This window comes from Doryrhamphus excisus, linkage group LG10 (genome assembly GCF_037039965.1).
Source record: "Doryrhamphus excisus strain RoL-2023G ecotype Guam linkage group LG10, RoL_Dexc_Guam_v1.1, whole genome shotgun sequence".
In the NCBI taxonomy this organism is placed as follows: Eukaryota; Metazoa; Chordata; class Actinopteri; order Syngnathiformes; family Syngnathidae; genus Doryrhamphus; species Doryrhamphus excisus.
In genome coordinates this window covers 20,935,311-20,954,253 of record NC_136366.1, presented here as the reverse complement: position 1 = coordinate 20,954,253, position 18,943 = coordinate 20,935,311, and positions in this window count along the sequence as shown.

The window sequence follows — 18,943 nt, the reverse complement described above, 5'->3', positions numbered from 1 at the left end:
GCAGACAGACTGCTGGGCGCTACGCACGGCCTTTGAAAGGTCAGCAGAGAAGCTCCAAGGTCAGAAGGCTGTGTGTGTGTTGTGGGGGGGGGCAGCTATACAGTATGGTAGTATGACTAAAGCCACGCTGGAATATAGGAGTAAAGTCCCAATCACAAAAATACAATTTACAACTGTAGTCGTAATATTAGGAGAAACAAATTCAAATAAATTTGTAATTTTTTGAAAATTAGATTGGGGGAAAGTCACATAAGTCACACTTTTTTTCATAGGTTGGCTGTTCCTGCGACTTATACTCCAGAGCGATTCATATATGAAAAAACATAAACACTGGACATATTTTCTGTTCATGTTTATTTTTAGTGTAGCTAAATAACCATTGTGTTAGCATATCTTACACCTATTCAGCCTCTATTCTTTTATTGTTACAACTTGCCTTCCAAGAGATGTAATGTTTTGGTCAAGTAGTTTATAAAACAAATTACCCACAAAAAATGCAACTTTTTGGCATTGTGCGACTTATACTCAGGAGCGACTTATAGTCCAGAAAATGCAATAATATTATGGGAATAAAGTCCTAAAATTCAGGTTTCTAGTTTTGGACAAGAAAATGTGGTATCAGGCCATCTACCTCTGGTTTTGAGTTTGTGTTCACCAATCTATGCGAATGCTTTAGCGCAACACAATGCTAAACATATACGTTTATGTTCATAAAGGGAGGAATCGAAGCGGAATACTTGGAGCAGGCCACACCCGGTATAATACAAGACAACTATTACCTTTTGTCCAAGAGATTCATTCCGTTCTCCACAGGGTGTCAAAGTGACACGTCTCTGCAGGGAGAAGATAACTAACCGGATGATCTCACAGTATCACCGCTTAATTTTCTTACTGGGGAATATTTGAAGGTAATGTAACTTAAATAGGCCATTGTGGAGCAAACGGCGCCGTTTTATGTAGGGCATAAAATCAAGGCGACTCACCAAATAGGAAGATTGGCACTTAGACCTGCGGAAGACGTTGAAATGAAATACCACAAATGTGATCCCATAAGGCCTTTACTGTATTTTCTCGCTGGGTGTGAGTGTGCATAAGCTTTGTTTTCTGACAACAACTTCATTGTTAATAACCTTATACTCATATCTGGAATGTCTTAAATGATATGAGGACATTTGAAAAGACGAGCCGCGTGCCTCCATGACATGGTTCGTGTCATAAAAGTAAACGGCGCAACTCAAGACTCTAGTCTAGCGGAACCGCCGAGATCAAACAAAACTTTGAGAAAATATGCAACCTTGACAGTCATGATGGATTCCAACATTACGGGACGACACAGAGAACCCACCTGAGACCTGTCGCCATCATGATTCTTCAATTCAACATCAGGTTGTGCAGGGGCGTCAAACGGCGTAAGGTGATTCCTCGAGACAAAAAGAAGAGGTTGCATTAATAACACGCTAAAGAACATGATCAACATTATCACACGTGTTCAAACATTATTCCATCACATGACCTGCAATGTCATGTGATGGAATAATGTGATGGTTCAGAGATACACAATGCGTTTCTCGTCCATGTTTCGGCCTCCCTCATCTGTCCATCTGCCCGAGTAAACAGGAGCTAAGTTAATGTGAACGTTAAGGGCTCTATTAGCATAGCAGACAGGAAACGGAACAACCAAAAGCTTTTTCTATCCGTTTATTATTAATGAGGCCTGGAGGTTAATTTACTGCTTAATCACCTCGGCTGCATGGCGGGTGATGGGAGCAATGGACTGGCTGAATAAAAGCACAGAGCAGGAAGACTTCCACACGGATTAACCTGAGGAATTCAGAGGCAAAGAGTCGTTAGTGAGCTACACAATTATCATAACATGAATTACAATAAACAAAAATGGAATGAGTAAGTAAAACTTTTTTATGCCCATTTCTCTTAAATATTGTTCATAAATCTGTCTAAATCTTCTGCTTTGCTGAGGTAAACCATGCACATGCATGATTATTGCACAGGTGGGCCTCAGGCTGGCCACAATAAAAGGCCACAAAATTAAACTCTCAACCCCTGACGTAACTTTCTGTCTGTCCCTCACTGAGCTCCCCTAGCACAGCAACACACAGGAGCACGTCTTAAATAAAATGTGACTGTAGGGGTGTTATTCCATGTTAAGAGAGCTCTAATGTTACAAACCACATTTAGAGCATTTAGAGGTTCGTCAAAGCCAAAATTAAATATCTGTGATTTCCGGAAATTTTCATGGCAGTGTTTGTGTGTGTGTGTGTGTGTGTGTGTGTCACAACAGAGCGACACACCCTGCTATACCAGACAAGCTTTAATTGTGTAATCCTACGTGTAATCCCATCAAACATACCCGATAACAGCAGCAATCTCTACCAGATTACATTATGACCAGTTTGCCTTGTTTTGCTTCATACAAGAAATAAAAACATACTGTAGATTCCAGAGGAAAACTATTAGTAGCCATACGTATATAGTAGCCATAATAACAGAAAATACTAATTTAATATACATGTGCCCTTTGTGTTTTTCTTTAAATGGGGAGCTCAATGGGAGGCGGACAGGAAGTGACGGCGCGGGGAGGTTTAGGATTGAGTTTTAGGGATCGTTGTGCCTGTTGTGAGATCATTCAAATGATCAAGTCTGGTGCTTGTGTGTCTCACTGAACATTACAGTAACACTACTGACACCTAGTGACCAGTGTAGACTAATAGATATCATCACAACAAATATGTCTTCTGAATGCCTTATATTTTTATTTATGCTTGTAATTCTTCATTTAGGCAAAAATACATAAATTAGGTTAAATGTGCAGATTTTTGAGTAATAATGGGTTGTGTTCAACCACAAAATTAATATATTTTTGAAAACCTGTGATAGAAATTAGACCTAAGGAACAAGGAAATTAGAATCTGGGTTCCGTTCCCACAGTGAACGCTACACAACTTCATTAATTTGTTTAAGTTTAAGTCTAAACTTCACTTTACTGGGAGGCAATGAATTAAAGTTTAAATGCTGAAAAGTATGAAATGTGACACCCCACAATAAGGCGGGGTTTACTGGATAGCAACCGGCTCCTATGTTTCACTGGCAATTAATCATCACGCTGCACTTTTCTCTTTCAATTATTTGATTTCTAATTATTTGATATATTCATGTTAAATGCTTCACACAGTATGCTTAAGGGCTCAACATTCTAAGAAGCGGCCGGCTTTTCAAAGAAGGCGCCACCGGGCAAAACAGAACAACAGAATTAAATGCTAATAATTATTGTTCAGGAAAAATAATTATTGCTGAGCCAAATAGCCGCTCTGGTGTTTGGTATTTAAATAACAAGGAATATTAGTGTGGGTGGGTGTGTGGCTCTCTATTATTAACACAGCAGTCAAATAGTACACTGTATGGATGGTGTTTACGTGTGTATTGTTTTTTATTGCAGTTAATACCCCCCATTAAAAGGGCTCATCAAAACAGGTCTTATCATTATCATCTTTGTTATGGTGATTTTTGCTGAGCTCTCCCTGATCCACTGACACGTAAATACCCCTGTGTCGTAGTGTGAAGGGGAAGGATTAAAAGCCGGGCCTGAAAGGGGCGTGCGGTGTGTGTGACACCGATCTGACGACGCTAATGTTTACAGAAATGTGAGCTGTTGTTGTTTTCAGATGGGGACATCAAAACAAGTGTCACATGAACACACACCACGCATGCTCTCAAACAATGTGCTACAATATGGTTTTTTAAATAATCTATTTTCCACATCCAAATGACAGATGTTAATCTTTGATGATAGAATAATAACAGATGTTATTGCTGATATGCGGGTTCAATAATACATAAGAAATTATGAGGTTTTACAAGAATTATGATCAGGATATTTAATTAGAATGGATTTTATGTTAAAGCTGCGTCTTAATTGTAACATTTCAGTAACCAAACTTCCATTTCTCCCTGTACTGCGGTTTCCTCCCACATTCCAAAAACATGCTAGGTTAATTGGTGACTCCAAATTGTCCATATCTCAACCTGGGATCCACATTTTCTAATGATCATTAAGTCGCCACCCACTTTTATTTTGTTATATACATATTTTTTTTCTTGTTTTTATTTATTTTACTTTTATTTTATTTTTATTTAAGTGATTTTTACTTTTATTTATTTATTGACTTTATACATTTATTTTTCTGTATTTTTATATTTTCCCAATTTTATTGAAATTTTATCTTTTTATTGAAGTTATTTTTATTTTTTTTTATTATATTTTACACTTTTTTTGAAGTCCAACTCCAAATTGTCCGTAGGTATGAATGTGAGTGTGAATGGTTGTTTGTCTATTGTGATTGACTGTGATTGGCTGGCAACCAGTCCAGGGCGTACCCCGCCTCTCGCCCGAAAGACAGCTGGGATAGACTCCAGCACCCCCGTGACCCTTAATATACCTAAATATAAATATACCTAAATATAAATATAAAAAAATACTAAGTACTACGGGACAGTTTAGGTATGCCCCAGCTTGCCTATGCTTCGGTTTCCATCTGAAAATCATACAAGGTCTCAGTTATCATGCAATATTGCACGTAGCAAATTAGTCTGTTTGCCCTGGACTGTATTGTTCTGTGAAGATCAGTCATTTTGTGCATGTCAATCTTCCAAGGTCAGGCTTCTCTGATGGTACTATGGTACCATGGTACTGGTTTGTTTGGTTACCCTTTGTAATATCAAAATCAAATAGGTGCAAATCTGTCACTCCAGCTTCCCCAACACATGTTCCAACTCTTCCACCAAACCAATAAAAAGTTACCATCAGCACGGAGATGAGCATCTTAATTCCAGTTGCCCTGATTTGGCCCGGGCGCCCTATATTTGACTTCTAAAACACACTTCCTTTAACAGCTTTCACTCTAAAACACGGATTAAAAAAAAGAGCATAGCTGAGAGCATAAATATGTTTGTGTCTTTTTTTTTTTTTTTTTACTAAATCCCACATAACACATCACGAGGGCTCGGTACGCTAAGTAAGACTCACTGAGTGTAAAACTGACAGATGGGCCTGTTTGAGGTTCCTGGAGTACACGAGGACAGTTGGACAGTTTGGGAGGATTTTGTGTCACCAGGCGTACTTTGGTTAAGGATGACAGCTGCACTGGTCGTGATGTACTTATTTCTATCCGAGTTACCCTTACAAACACCCCCTGCCAACAACAGCGACATGTTGACTTCTAAATCTTAATATTACCAAAAAAACAAAAAAACGCTCCACAAACATATGTGGTCCATTAACGCAGTCCCCAGATGTCCTCCCATTCTGACTCATGACACTGTTAATATGCAGCATTCGAGACAATGAAAGGGCTCACACAGCATGCAAATAGACCAGGGGTGGGCAAACTACGGCCCGGGGGCCACATCCGGCCCGCCAAGTGTTTGAATACGGCCCGTCCAATCTTTCCAAAGTATTTCATTTAAAGTCAACATACAACCTGGCATCATGGCCTGAGCCAACCTTTTGATGGTTTTATCAATTTTGTTTTTTGACATGGTCTGTTGTTTACAAAGTGTTCCTGAAAAAAGGGACACAAGCACATAATAATAATAATTATTATTATTATTAGATTATTATAATAATTATTAGAACTACTATGATTATTATAATTATTATATTAATGCTAATTATTATATTAATTATATAGTATTATTGTTATATTTGCATATTTTACATAATAATAATATAATAATTATTATTTTAATTTTATTGTAATTATTATAATATTTTATTATTCTTAAAATATTTAAATATAAATATAAAATAATAAATAATAATAGCAGATTGCATGACAATTTTACAGATACAATAATACCAGGTGGACTGTTACGTGTAAAATATATAGTCTGCCCCCCCCCCCCGTAAATTTTGTCATATCAATGCGGCCCGCGAGTCAAAAAGTTTGCCCACCCCTGAAATAGACACTGATTCACATGTTGACTAATGCAATTTGCTAATCAAAGATTTTGGTCCATATTGACATAAGGACATCTCACAACTTCCTTATTGTAGTGCATCAATGTTGCCCCCCCCTTCTTCCCATGAGCCAACTTCTGGTTGTATTTCGGTGATGAGGAATGTAATCCGGTTGGTTGGTTTGGCTTCTCAAATAAATATGCGTTCAAAAAAGTAATACATCTACGTCACAATAATACGACTTCAAAAAAAATCTCAACACTACATGGAGTCCGCCGTGGCAAGTCCAAGATGATAGAGAAAAAAAAGTTATCCTCCCATTCTGTGTGGAAGTGGTACATTCTTGGCTTCTGACTTTGTCCTTCTTCCACACGCCTTTACAAACAAATTGGAAGCTAGCTACTAAGCTCAGTAGCATGCTATATATAAAGCGGTGGCCATCTTGTGTCCCGGTAGTAATCCTGTAGCCTGCGCATTAGTGTTGCTCAATGTGGTGTAAACAAAGAATAAGTAAAGGTGACTATAGGGATGTTATTTCGTGTCTACAGGGCTCTAATAATGCTAAAAATGTTATTTAGAAATGTTATTTTTACTCAATATTCTAAAGTTATACCCGGGTTTAGGTGTCTTACCGGTTACCCCCACATCAGCCGAGGCTGATTACTCGATATTCATGCCACTCAGAATGTCCTCTTGTCAGACCGGAGTTGTATACCTGACAATATTCAATAACGTCCACACGACTACATGGATATCAACATATTACAGTACATGAGGGGGGCCGTGCGAGGTCATGCGGTTCAAATAAATCTATGATTTAAAATGTTCTTTTTTTTTCCCAGAGACTGTTTAAAGATGATCCTCTGGCTGTCTGATCTCTTAATGAGTGTTACAGATTTAGATTGAGCTCTTACTTCCTCTCACGCGTCCTGACCTGTCTGTTAAGTTGTATTTGGAATATGGTCATAAATATCCGCAGTGAAGTACTCTGCACGCTAAAGCTCTGATTGCATTTTAGAGCCACATCGGGATGGATGATATTTTGGACTTTGAAAGTTTTAATTTGAGATACCCATTAGATACCCAACGTGTTCGGAAAAATGCATAGAAGATTTGACAGAAGTAGGCATAACAAGTTGTTTTTAAATCATACAGTATCTGTCGATATAGGTCAAGTGGGCATCAAGTCACTTAACTGCTACAGTGTGTGGTTTAATAGCGGTGTATTTACCCGGGATACAAAATAACTCTGTTTAAGTCTGTGCAATAAAACCCCCTCATATTTAAAGTAAGGCTTTAACCTATAGCGTGATGTGTATTATGTGAATATTTAAAATAATACACAGTTATAACAGGATCAGATTAGGTGACGTGCTAACTTTCCATGCAAAGGCTTTAAAGGGTTAGCATGCATTCTGTAGTTTAAAGAACTATTGGTTGAATGCATGACTGAAACATTTAGTGATTGTACTGTGAAAACGTTATTGTCCCAATTAATGAATTGCAACTATTGTGAAAGCCATTTATATCACACATAATGCACAAAATTAAATACAAACAAATGATAAACCTTTAAAAGTAAGTAAGTAAGAAAAAGGGATTATTGACCCAGATGCTTCCATTACAGTTGTATTGTGTGTCATACTATAGGTTTGCAGGATTAGGATTAAAAGACATGCAAATTGTCTTTAAATCTAACCATGACAGTAGTTTATTGACTGGCACATTAGAACTGGGGTGTCCAAGGTCTGGCCCAGACTCTATTTGAGGTCCACATGTTATTTTTGTGTTCAAAGATATTACACTAATACAGTGAAACCTCAGTTTTTGCCATGAATCTGTTCCAAAAGGTCAGAATCTGAATCTAGAATCTGTCTATAGTGTCCCAACTGCAAAAGAACCATCATCCATTCCTCAAAGAGACAGAATCATGCTTTGTTTGGGAACTTGACTACACAGGCTAGTTTGTTAGGCGCCCTGAATCCTTATGATCATATTATGATGGCAGGAAGGATTTAGTTTAAAAAAAAAACAAAGATCTCCAAAATAATAATTGGACTCCCCGCGCATATGCGTGGGTTTCATCCCACATTCCAAAAACATGCTAGGTTAATTAGCGACTCCAAATTGTCCATAGGTATGAATGTGAGTGTGAATGGTTGTTTGTCTATATGTGCCCTGTGATTGGCTGACAACCAGTCCAGGGTGTACCCCGCCTCTCGCCCCAAGACAGCTGGGATAGGCTCCAGCACCCCCCTCGTGAGGATAAGCGGTAGAAAATGAATGAATCCTACAAAAACCAAGATATATTTTTGGCATAAATGTTCACCCAAAAATGAAAATTTTGACACACTGTATTTGTGTCAATCCTACGAAAACTGACGTTGCACTGCCGAACAAACTTATTGGTTTCTGACCTGTAATACTATTCTGCTATGTTGGCTAATATTGGCTACATTGAAATAGTTGAAGAATGTTTAAAGAAAAAGCTCTAAGACATCTAGTACAGCTATCCTAAACGAGAACTCACAAACACAGTAGTACCGTGCTAGTTCAGAACCATGGATAGATCCAGCAATAACTAGGCATCCATTGCTAACCTTGTTCATCTGTACCAACAGAACATAGGCTGGAGGAGGGACCAAGGAGCAACCTAATATAATTAGGTGCATTGCAATGCAGACACATCTGTGAATTTGCCAGGAGTCGTATGGAACGGTCCAACTCATCCTGATCAGAGGTCAGTGCTCTATTTGAGATTCATCAGGAAAAAAAAGTAGGTAACCCAATGAAGATCTCACCACCAAAAGCGTGACAAAGAATGTCATTATCTTGCCCTTTTCTCCTCCACAATCTGGAAAAGTCGGGAACTTTAAGTCCTGAAAGGTTAGCTTTGATCTGTGTCACTGGGCGTTCCTTCCAAACCCCTTGGAGAAACCCGTACTGATGTGTGCTGCACTTCTTCCTCTGGCTGCCTCCCCTTGCACCCCCTCCGCTATCACGTCATTGCGCGTCCTGCGGGATCAGGGAAATGATTAAGGAAGACAATTTCAAATACCTTTCAAGTCTCTCCCTGATGACATCGCAAAGTAGGTGGGCAGGAAGAAGGTGGAAGATGGCAAGAGGTACACGCCAAGCCAAAGCCTGGAACGGAGTTTTCAATATTTGTCTGAAAAGGCATACTGTAGTTTATGCATGGAGAGAACGAGAGAGAGAAATGATAGTTCAATGACTACTTGGGTTGGCAAAGATGGATATGTATCAATGAATAAACAAATAAGACCTAATGAGAATAATATCATGAAAAATATACAGTATCATTCCCAATAGTTTGATGGCTTTATGCAGCTATTCTCCTTTTGTGTTCATGGTGACATACATACAGGGTTCCCCTCAGTGTGACAGGGTGCTCATTGTGGCATGACAGTGTGTGTGTGTGCATGTGTGAATACATATCAGTAGGTGTGTGTGTGTGTGTGTGTGTATGGGTGTATGTAAAGGAGAGATAATGAGATCTTGCTCAGTTGAGGCCTGGTCTTGATCCCCAGAAGCCCTGGACTCATTTCAGTGGAAAAAGAACAAGGATGAGGAAGAACACCCCCAGCAGAAACACAAAGTACACAACCCTCACCCGCCATTACTTGCCCCACACACACACACACACACACACACACACACAGGGTTTCATTGTTCTTTTAAGTCAAGAGCACCGTAATAGTTATGAGTCTTATTTTTGCCCCAACTGCCACGTTACTCACGCTCTTAGGCATCAGCAAATTTGTTATGAGTGTTTTTGTCTTCTCTCAGCCGCCCTTTTAAATCACACAGGAGAAGAGATGCACTTTAAACTTCTTTTCATGCACAGTCAAGAGGGGGATTGTCACAGTATTTCGGAAAGGCTCCGGTTTATCCTCACTCTGCTGACAAAATACACACAATGTTAATGGTAAAACATGAAAGACATCTTCAGACTCCACAACTCAAATGGACGTGTGTCTCATGTGCCCAACATTTGTGTTTGTCATGTACGAAATAAAGTGGAACCTCAGTTAGCATCCTCCCCTGGTTAGAGTTTTTTTGCTTTAAGTCCGAAAGCTGACTTCATATCTATTATAAATCATAACTATTTCAACTCTATGCTACTGAGATGATATTATTTTTCCTTTTAATATTTTGACTTTATTCTCGTAAAGTCACAGATGTTTTTCCCCACAGTGCTGTTTTTCTTTCAACTATATTTTCTATATTTATTTATTTTAACTATTAAACATTTACTATTAACATTGTTCTTCTGGAAATGTTGACTTTATTGTAAAAATTACAACATTAGTAATTGTTAAACATGTCTTTTTTTCTTTAATATTTCAAGTTTATGTCTGGTAGTCCTTTATTCTTGTCACTGATACAAAAGCACAAGCAAAATACAGCAAATAGTGAAATTATGCTCCTAAAATTATATGATAATATTACATTATTCTCATATAATTAGGACTTTTTCTTGTAAATATTACAACTTTTTCCTCTTAATATTTTGAGTTTATTCTCGTAAAATAAAATAAAAAATCACAGATGTTTTCTCCATTAGTGCCGTTTTTCTTTCACCTTTCAAACTATTTAACATTTACTATTAACATTGTTCTTCTGGAAATGTTGACTTTATTGTAAAAATTACAACTTTAGTAATTGTTAAACATGTCTTTTTTTCTTTAATATTTCAAGTTTATGTCTGGTAGTCCTTTATTCTTGTCACTTATACAAAAGCACAAGCAAAATACAGCAAATAGTGAAATTATGCTCCTAAAATTATATGATAATATTACATTATTCTCATATAATTAGGACTTTTTTCTTTAATACTTCAAGTTTATGCTCCTAAAATGATATTGTTCCTCATAATATTACATTATTCTCATATAATTTGGACTTTTTTGTAAATATTCCAACTTTTTCTTCTTAGTATTTTGACTTTATTCTTGTGAAATTAAAAAAAATAATCACAGATGTGTTTCCCATTAGTGCTGTTTTTCTTTCAACTTTCAAATTATTAAACATTTATTATTAACATTGTTCTTTTGGAAATGTTGACTTTATTACAAAAATTATAACTTTAGTATTTGTTGAACATGTGATGATATTTTTCCTTATAATATTACATTATTCTCATATAATTGGGACTTTTTCTTGTAAATATTACACCTTTTTTTTCTTAATATTTTGGGTTTCTTGTAAAATGAATGCTGATTTTTTTCTTTTCTAGCTGTTCTAGTTTATTTTTTAATGGATTGTTTTTAATAATTTTAGAATTTTCTTCACTCCGTTTCCCAAAGTTCCTCCATCCCACCCTCCCTCTCGGAATGCCTGTCAGCTAGTCTTGCCACATGAGTTAGCCCAAGCTATCACTGCTCCTTTTTCTTTTTGGCATTGTTCAAGCTAAATGGAAACACGGTAATTAGCTTGTTACAATTAAAGCGAGACGAGCGGATGAATTGTAATCACCCGCAATGGAGTTCCTGCTTTCTCCCCTGCAGCCTCCAACAGGCCAGCTGAGCTATCCTCATTTGCATAATTAAAATATACAAATGATAATGGATTTTGTAGTCAATGTCCAGAGGCTGCAGAGGCAGGGATGGATGGAAGAAAATATGAAATCACAATAACAAACACGCCGGCTTCGCCCACAGGGGTGGAGGATGAAGGGATGGAGATAGGAAGAAAGCAAGATGGTGTGACTGGGAAAGGTGGCAGGACAAAAAGAAGGATGGGATGATAAAGGAGTTCCAAAGAGCGAAGGGAGACAAAATAAAAGGTGGAGCAATTGCGTTAGCAAATAGCACGGCTTGGCCCTGACCTGTGTTGCCTTCCCCCTGGGGAGTCTTCCGCCTGATTACATGAAATTGGGATAGAATTAAACATGTAAGAGTTGTCCTAAGACAAACCAAAATGAAATTAGATCCTGACTTCTTTTTTACCTTGGAGCGCCACAGAGCCGCACAATGGGGAGGGAGGGAGACATGAAGGGAATTTTGCAATTAAGCCAGGGACAATGTCAGTGAAATTAGGCCTCGGAGCTGACTTCTCTCGGAATTTTTCTCTACCCTCCTCACCCGCCACTTTGCTTCTCCGCTTCTCCTCTGTTGGCTGCCATAAAGTTTGCAGGCAAACAGCTGTGGCCTCTCCGTGTTACTAATGTAGCAACACAACGATGCAAAGCAACGTGCCAGAATTGCAGCTCCGCTCGCCTGATGTGTGCCGTGAGCGCTGGGCTCGGCCCCAAAATGACAACCGAGGTGCCCTCCAGCCACCGACTAGCTTCTCTGGAGTGTTTCCTCTTTGCTTCCCTTTATTGCTTCGTCCTCCATTCTTATTTACAATTACCTCCAGACCTACAGTTGATGGTTGCTTTAAGCACAGGACCTCTTTGGTTTACAAATGAAACTATAGCGCTGGTTCTCCAGGTGAACGGGTTTTTTAGCACCTGTAAAGCTGACAGCTATGCTAAGAGTCCACTGGGCCGGTGCCAGTTGGTGCGCCTAGTGTCGCCTAATGGCATGCAGTGGCTCAAACTGCCTCCCAACTGGCTCGTGGTGGCTCGTAACGCCGGCAAAAATTGAGTTTGGCGGCAAGAAAATCTGCAACGTGTCCAGCAAATGGAACCAAATGTCACAAACAAAACGCCTATTGGAATCCACTGGAACGTAATGGCGCAAATTGCGCCAATGATGCCAGGAGACCACTGGGCCTTGCCACTTGGTGCCAGTTATGTGATTGGCGCATAGTGGCTACATAACGGCAACATTAATTCGCCGCCACAGCGAGCTACTACGCGTCAATCACATAATCTTTGGCGCGAACTGGCACCAACTGGCGCCGGCCCAGTGGACTCCTAGCATTACAGTGGAGTTTCCATCCATCCATCCATCCATCAAGAGGGTCGGTGGGCATGCTGGAGCCTGGACTGGTCGCCAGCCAATCACAGGGCACATATAGACAAACAACCATTCACACTCACATTCATACCTATGGACAATTTGGAGTTGCTAATTAACCTAGCATGTTTTTGGAATGTATGAGGAAACCGGAGTACCCGGAGAAAACCCACGCATGCACGTGGAGAACATGCAAACTCCACACAGAGATGGTGTTGCAAAGCTACTGCTCTGATTTAAGTTGATCCAAACTTTTTAGCTGCTTGGTTTTTACACTGTAATGGTCTGATGTAACAAAAAACAAGATAAAAGCTACAAAAACCTTTTTCCACTGCACTTGAGTCTTTATTACTTACATTTTGCGATCCCTCGATTAGATGCATCTCGCTCATAAAGTATACAAACTATAACTCTCCCTGTTTGTATCGCCTCCCTGCTCGAGTCCTCGCTGTCTGGGCATCTGCGTAAAGTGAAAGCAATAACAGTGGCAGAGCTGTAAGTAAATAATGAGGAGTAATCAAAGTTAATGGAACCCAATGGGAGCTTCAGCTTCTGCGTGTGGCAATAATCTCATTTAGAGAGAGAGGCAGATTTAGTGGATAATTGGGGCCTAAGTACTGGCTGATTCCCCCAGCTAGCGAGCTAACTAAGCGAGCTGCCGATGCTTGTTTGCTTTGGAATCACAAGCACAAACAAAGAAGACACCATGTTGTCTTTTGACTCGTGATTTTGTGTTATCTTTTCTCCCGTTTGTTATTCCTAATTATTTTCCTTACTGAATGAGAAAAGGTGTGTTTTGGTGTTTTCTGCGACCAATGTTGGTCTAAGTCCTTTATTTCTCAAAAATCAGGCAATGCAGCAGCGCAGTCTTGGTACAGTCTTGGTTTTTGGACTATATTGCACTCAGTGGCGTCATTAGGCCTTAGGCTTCACCCCCCCTAAAATGTTCTTAAGCCACCCTAAATAATTTGATTTTTTTTTTTTACAAAAAAAATCTCTGACAAATTTCATATACAGTAAAGTCTCGTTATATCGATATTCTCGGGAGTCGGAAAAAATATCGATATAACTGGACTATCCATATATCCGATCCTGCGCCGAACTGCATTAAAAGTGTGCGAATCTTTGATATGGCATGTAATTTTCTCCTTGAGTTCATGGATTGCGTATCTAGCATGCTTTTGTACTACAATACATTTTGTACTACAGTAAATAAAAATAAACTTACGCTGTAGTGATTACCGGTTACCGGGACATAATTCACCCCGGAACTATCGATAGGGAAGGTGTTGCCACCCGGAGGGGTAGGCGCGAGGGACGGGGGTTTTCCGCTGTGTGTGCTGCACTCTGGTGGTGGAAGTGTGAAAAATAAAGTTGACTGGAAGCAGCCGTTCGCCGTGTTCTTTTTTGGTATTGAAATCCTTAAGCAAAGATTGATTTAAGCTGCTTTTGTATCGATATAAGCAGACCAAATTGGCTGGCGGGAGATGAAAAGGGCATCGTAGTAACCGGATTATCATAATAACCGTGTATCGTACTAACGGAGCTAATTATATCATAAAAGACTAGAAATTTGCCGGGAAATGAAAATAGTATCGTAATAAGTAGTAATTCGTTTTAACCGATATCGATATAACGAGACTTTACTGTAATAGGGCAAAAGCAGGCTAATAAGCAAGCCAATGAGCAGGCTAATACTAGCCTACTACTACTGTCGCTAGTAGTAGTAGTAGTAGTAATAACCAGAAGAAGAATAATGATGATAGTAATAATAATAGGCTAATTAATAATATAATAATGATGATTATTTCATTGATCACTGTCCACTGGACAAAATGGTTCCAGAGCTTGGGTAGCAGTTTTGCAGTGTAGATTGTGTACTTAAATTTAACGGTGGCCTAAAACAATTGAGTATCTCTACTAAATCTGTCCAAAAGTGAGAAAGTTATATCCCGGTTCTTGTTCGTTATTTGTTTTTTGGATTTTTCATATCCTGTGCATCTCCAGCGGGCTAAGCCCCCCCCCCCCCCCCTCGTCCTCTGAACCTAGTGACCCTGATTATATTAAGCATATTTAGGGCTTAATATTGACAAAACTCATGGAATTTTGCTATTCGCTGGTCGGACTGGAAAGGCCTGGAACGGAATTCCCTTATTAGTCTAATGTGCTCCATTCCATATTTGGAAGATTCCATGTTTCTATTGTGGCATTTATTCAGGTCCTGTCTCACCTGGTCTCATCTGGTATCCGTTTGTGTATGACCTCAAGACAGTGACACGTATAGTACATACATTCTGTGTGTGCATTGGAGTTAATGGAGGATGATGTCACCGCCGCCGTTGGGGGTCCGCTCCCTCTTGCGAACAACTAGCGTGTGTGTGCATGAATGTGTGTGTTTGCATCTGAATGTTTTGATGTGCAACCGCCCCCGACTTGGAGGTGTCAAGACGACATTAAGGGACAATATTGTGTGTGCTGCTTTTTTTTTGCCAGGGTGTCCAAACTATGTGCTATCTTGTACTGAACTAGCAGGTTTAATGTATACGAAGACAATATGTTCATTTTAATTACTTCATTTCTTTGTACAATTCAAAGTAGTAATGATACTAATAGTATGGGTATGGGTTGGTGTTAGATAGTCCAAAAGTCCAAAATGAAACTAAAACTGATTCCTGGCTTAGTTGAGGTGAATTCAACAATATTTTAGTCATCGTCCTCTTTTGGTAAATGTTCTTTAGAAGTCCAATATCTGATTGTGTGGTCATTTCATTTTAATTTATGCATTATTTGTGTGCATGTGCTTCCTTATTTCCCTGATAAAATCCCTTCATAAATTCCTCTAATAATATAATTTATGTGTATTAATGTTTCAAAAGATGACAAAGAAGCATTAATTTGGCTTGGCTTATATAAAAGTATATAACATGTAAATATTGAAAATTAATTATTTAATAATTTGCTACTTCAGAAACAAAAAATGAGAGACTGCTATGAATAAATATAAAAATATAAATGCCTTAAATAAAAAAGAAAAATCGAAATCACTTAATATGAAAAAAAATCACATTAAATTACTTAAATAAAAGTGAAAAAACACTACAAATAAATAAAAACGACTTCAACAAAAGTCCATCCCTTTTTTCCCGCTTGCGGAGTATGCTGGAGCCTATCCCACCTGACTTCGGACAAGAGGCAGGGTACACCCTGGACTGGTGACCAGCCAATCACAGGGCACATATAGACAAACAACCATTCACACTCACATTCATACCTATGGACAAGTTGGAGTCGGACTTCAACAAAAGTGTAAAATATAATTAAAATACATAAAAATACATATGACTTAAAGATAAAAAACATAAATAAAATAACTTCAATAAAATTTGGAAAAAATACAAATCCAGAAAAATAAAAATAAGTGTAAAAATGTCAATACATTAATAAAAATAACAATGACTTAAATAAAATAAAATAAAATAAAAGTAAAATAAATTAAAAAACAACAAAAAAAAATGTATATAACAAAATAAAAGTGGGTGGCGACTTAATGACCATTAGAAAATGTGGATCCCAGGTTGAGTCCATTAGAAAACCCCTGGCTTACACAATAGCGCGCCGTCATAATTCATGGAAAAATAATCATTGCAATAAAAAATCATTTCACAGGGTGCCAAAAAGCTTCGCAGGTCAGGTCACTTAGTTAAAAGAGCAATTTCCTAAGCCTTCTAGCCATGTTTAATATTTCTAAGTGTGGTTATGCGGTTGTGATTATAAGTATTTGTGAGTTCAGCGTGGGCATTACAGTGTATTGGGATGTGTGTGTGTGTGCATGTGTGAGGTTTAAAAACAACAAAGAGTGTAAAAGACGCATTTAATCTGAAGATATTGGACTGAGGTTATTTTTACTTAACTATTGCTCTTCTGTATTAAAAAAAAGCACAATTACAGAAAGTAGTTATGGGGATTAAATGACCTTTGGGAGAACAGGGACAGGCTGAGATTAGACTACAATATATTGCAAAAATAATTCACATACAGTTCCGATGCCACCTCCACAAAGAAGCCCCCCCCAGACACCCCCCAAGCAATATCTCTAAGTCATTTCAGGATTATGAGCAGCTAAGTCCACCATTATATATATGAGAAGGATGAGATGCGTCCACGTTATTTACAGAAGGTGCAAAAGAGGATTTGGCTCACCTCCTGTCAATCTCCTTTTGTCTCAAGCATTTTTGTTTCCTGCAAAATGTCCTTTATTTTCGATTCCTTTAGTGGGATTATGACGACCTTTTCTCGGAACTTTGTGAGGTGACATGATGTGTGAAAGAATGAGTGCAACTCTGCCACTGCTCTTCAGCTGGAATCTTTCACGAGCGTGATAAGTGGGCTGTGTGGTAACTGTACAAACACTCATCCCAAAGAGTAAATCGACCTCCGAGTGTGAGCGCTAACGAGAGTGACTAGTCATCTTGTCAGCCGTGCTGATTGGCTCATTTAAATACCGCTCAGGTGTAATTGGCTGGCAAATTAAACTGTCATTATTGGACAAGCTATGCTGGAGGAAAATCACAGGGGGAGTGACAGGACAAAATGGCCATTTGATTCCCATGGGAATACACTGTAGGGAAGACGAGGGAAGCGCTCACACACACACGCCAGTATGAGATCGGTCGTGCTCAGGGGTGTGACCTGGGAAGCAATTTGTTTTTTGGAAAAATATTGAAAAAAATCTGCCATAATTTTATAAGAAATCGTGAAAAAATAGCGATCAAGTGGTTAGCGCGCAGACCTCACAGCTAGGAGACCTGAGTTCAATTCCACCCTCGGCCATCTCTGTGTAGAGTTTGCATGCGTGGGTTTTCTCCGGGTACTCCGGTTTCCTCCCACATTCCAAAAACATGCTAGGTTAATTAGCGACTCCAAATTGTCCATACTATGAATGTGAGTGTGAATGGTTGTTTGTCTATATGTGCCCTGTGATAGGCTGGCCACCAGTCCAGGGTGTACCCCGCCTTTCGCCCGAAGACAGCTGCGATAGGCTCAAATGAATGAATGAATTAATGAGTTCTAATCTAACAAGAAAAGGTCATAATGAAAATAACCAAGTTAAAAGTTGTGCAGGGGAGTCAAACGGCAGCTGGCTATGTGGAGATGTTGCAGAACAATGGACAGGCGAAGTTCGTAGTGGATATAAATGAAAAATGTTGTGACACAAGTGTATTACTCTTTTGAACGCATATTGTTATGAGAAGTCTTTACTGAAGTCACCGAAAAACCCTCACAGAAATCCATCCAGAATTCTGCTTACAGAACAAAGTGGTATAATCATTGATGATGTACTACACTGCCGATGAGGATGTCAGTACAAGTTCCCGTCCAAATATACAAACTATCCTTTAGAAGTATCTTCTTTTCGACATTTGTCTAATTAAACAGTCAATTTGTGTCGGGTGTCTCTTGTCCACGCGACGCTGTGACATGACTCGGTAATAAAACTGATGTATAGACGGTGACCAGACCTTCTCCAGGTGAACCCTGACCTCCCCCTGTGCGTTTGTGTGTCTGTGCGACTTAGGCCCATCTGTGTGGGCCGTTAAGAGCCTTTTTCTATTTGCCCTTTTATTCTGACCCACGTCCTCTACGGTCAACACTGAGAGCCCTTAGGCCTTGGGGAGTGTGTCTCTTTTTCTTTCTGTGTGTGTGTGTGTGTATTTATGTGTCAGTACATGTCGGGGTGAGTCCATAGACACACGCACGTGCAATTTTTCATGATCTCATCAATGCATCAATGGATTGTGAATATAGTAGTAACGACGGCTGCGTGGCCCCTGGCCACTACTTACTGAATCAGATATGTGAAATCTGATCTAGCTCCAATTTTAAATCCATTTGTAATGCAATATAGCGACAAGCTTGATGTGAAGGTCAGGACCAGAAGTCATTGAAAGATCATTGTTATTTTGGGAAAAGTGCTTAGCATGAGCTCTGTTTTGTGGGGAAGTGAATATTTCTAATTAATTATCATCGAAATGATTCATATTCT